We start from the raw sequence: 3336 nt of genomic DNA, 5'->3' as shown, positions 1-3336 counted from the left end.
GTTAAAAAAAGAAAGTTATATTGAGTATGAAAACTCTTGTTCATTACATTTTACTTCATAATTGCAACAGCATGTGTTCTATTCATTGTTGCAAAACGTTATGTATATAGTTTATTACCATGACAACACCATTGATCTGAAGCTTGATGCTGTCATGTAAATAGTTTTCAAATCAGCAATAAATATAAATTTTTGATCAACTCCTATCAATTGCATGCTTAAATAACATACCGGTTAAAGCCCCGCACATTTCAAGAGAGCCCAGCCCACTTCCGGGTTAAATCTGACCACTTCCGGTTTAGGCCCCGCCCAGTCCGAGTACGGATTCGGATACAGATAATTCATGTGGTAAACAGATACAGATACAGATAATGCTGTACTCGCTCATCCGTACTAACAATGCAGTGATCCGACCAACCAGCAGTCTGCAGGTTTCCACGTCACCTTTTGGGATTGCTTCAGCTTGCTTGGAACCTCAACTGAGGTAGTACTAAAAAAAAAAAAAGTACCTGGTAGCAGGTCCCAGGGACTTTTTTTTGTAATGGAAAACCCAAAAAGGCGAGGAGAGTCGAGTCGAGTAGATACCACGCAGTGAAAAACCGGCATTAGTAACCAGTAGAGTTCTGGTAAACGTTGTTTTGTTCAAACATGCTGCACGGCAGAATGCGACTCCCGTTGTGTCTGCCGTCGGAGAATTTTTTTTCCTTCAACTGTCAGCTGGCTCCATTAAAGTTAATGCAGATCTGAGAAACAGCATCTTGATGCTTTCATGTAAATAGTTTTCTAATCAGCAATAAATAACAATTTCTGATCAACTCACATCAATTGCATGCTCAAATAACATGCTGGTTAAAGCCCCGCCCATTTCAAGACAACCTGACCCACTTCCGGGTTAAATTCTGTCCACTTCCTGGTTAGGCCCCGCCCAGTCGGAGTACAGATACGGATACAGATAATTCATGTGGTAAACAGATAATGCTGTACTCGCTCATGCCTTATCTTTACTTTTCTTACAAATTAACTGTGCAGTTCTGTGTAGGTCAAAAGACTGTGTCGCTCCAAAGTACAGTGGTGTCTGGCTGTTTCGCACGGTACTATTTCTTTCATACTAAATCTAGCAGCCAGTCAAATTACATTATTCTAGATCACTGGTCAACTGTTTGCACAGTTGATTTGTCTGTGCAGGGGACAAGATTTGTCCCCTGCGCAGTACTGCGCCGCTTATTTAGTGTTACCTTAAAGCCTCCACAGGTCCAGATTCCCCCATCCTTCTTTGGTAATGGACATGCTCACTGGTTGTCACACACTACAGAACCCCATTCTTCACCAGAGCATCCAGGTCTGCCTCACCTTAGGTCAGCTGGTGTATGTCACTGGGGTTTCATAAACACCAGTTTACTATCAGGTTTCACATGCGGCGTCACTGTAATTTCTTGCATGCTACCTAACTCATCTCAGAAAACCTTCTCATGCTTTTCCATAATGGCCAGCAGGTGAGTGTAACAGCTGTAAAAGATAACAGCTTCCTCACGTCTTGCCAGTTAAGACAGATTTTCTTCAGCCACACACATTGTCATGATTTTAATTTTGAAGTTCTCCTACGTGCCTTATGATGCCTGTGTCTAACTCTTCTGTCGTTTCAGACCCCCACCACTCCCATCTGCCGGTCCTCCCATCATTTGATTCACTTCACCTGCTCCTTCTCCCCACTCAGCTGTTCCCCATTCTCTCATTAGCGTCACAGTCTACCACTCATTACCACTAGCCCTCTGCCAGATTGCCTCAGTACTTTTGCCTAACTTTCCAGCGAGTTTTGATTATTGAGTGTTACCTAGTTTTTTTACCCTGTTTATGCTTTTTGGATTTTGACTCTGCCTGACCAGAAACCTGAGCTTTAATTCTCTTTCATATCTGCACAGTCAACATCTATTCCTCTGAGGAATCACTTGTTTCATCATGACCATGTTTAACTATGTGAACACATCTTTTCTATTTGTTTTTTAAAGTGTCTTTTGTACTTTGAGCTTTTGTCTTAGCTCTTGGTTTCTGCATGCCCGCTCTAAATTACCCTTTCACGAAAAAAACAGTACATCTCCTTACACCAACAGTCAGTAGAAAAGTGCCCTGGGGTCTTATTTATAAACCTGTGCGTTGGATCCTTACTAAATGTGTACGTACACCCAAAAGCCCAAAATTTAAACCATGTACGCATGTCTGTAAGCAATGACAGGTGGTGTTGTGCACTGCTCTAAAGTAATTGCAAGTTCCGCTTCGCTTTTCTGCATTTCACTGCTGATGCTCTCCATTTCTGTCGCTTGGCTTTCTTTTCTCTGTCATTAAGCTGACTAACAGATTGCTTTTCCCCCTTGGCTCTGTCGTTTGTCCATCTTTCCTTCTCTTTTTCAAGGTATTTTGATTGTCTCTAGGTATCAGCATCTCTATGTTGCCTGTATAGGCGCTGTTTCTCACCTGCAGAAAGAAGCATCCTAACAGATAAAATCAATAAAATCAATAGGCATTTTAAGTAAATAATTACTGCTCTTGTAATTTCTATGTATATTTTTATAAATAACTGAATTACATTAAAGGTCCCATGACACGGTGCTCTTTGGATGCTTTTATTTAGACCTTAGTGGTCCTTTAATACTGTATCGAAGTCTCTTTTATATAGACCTCAGTGGTCCCCTGATACTGTATCTGAAGTCTATTTTATATCCAATCCAATCCACTTTATTTGTATAGCACATTTTACAAACACAAAGTTACCAAAGTGCTGCACAGAAAACTCAAACATACAAAACAATTAATGTAAAATATTGTAAAACAAAATAAGAGCATCTGGTTTAAAAAGATAAAAAATAGATAAAAATAATAAATACTAAAATACAATAAAACAGTGAGAGCCATCAGAGGACCACACAACTCACATGGAGTTAAAAGCCAAAGAATAAAAATGTGTCTTAAGACAAGACTTAAAACACTCAACTGTTGGGGCTGTTCGGACATGGAGGGGCAGAGCATTCCAGAGTTTAGGTCCAACCACAGAAAAAGCCCTGTCCCCCCGAGTTTTAAGTCTCGTCTTTGGGACCACAAGCTGGAGCTGGCTCTCTGACCTCAGTGACCGCGGCGGCCTATAAATCTGGATGGGGTCTGAGATATATGTTGGGGCCAGTCCATTCAAAGCTTTAAAAACAAACAATAACATCTTAAAATCAATCCTAAAACATACAGGAAGCCAGTGCAATGAAGCAAGAATTTGACTTATATGAGCGCGCTTTTTAGTTCCAGTTAAAAGACGTGCTGCCGAATTTTGGACTAACTGTAAGCGTGAAAGTG

This window comes from Etheostoma cragini, chromosome 7, assembly GCF_013103735.1.
Source record: "Etheostoma cragini isolate CJK2018 chromosome 7, CSU_Ecrag_1.0, whole genome shotgun sequence".
In the NCBI taxonomy this organism is placed as follows: Eukaryota; Metazoa; Chordata; class Actinopteri; order Perciformes; family Percidae; genus Etheostoma; species Etheostoma cragini.
Note: the sequence above shows the minus strand (reverse complement) of the source record.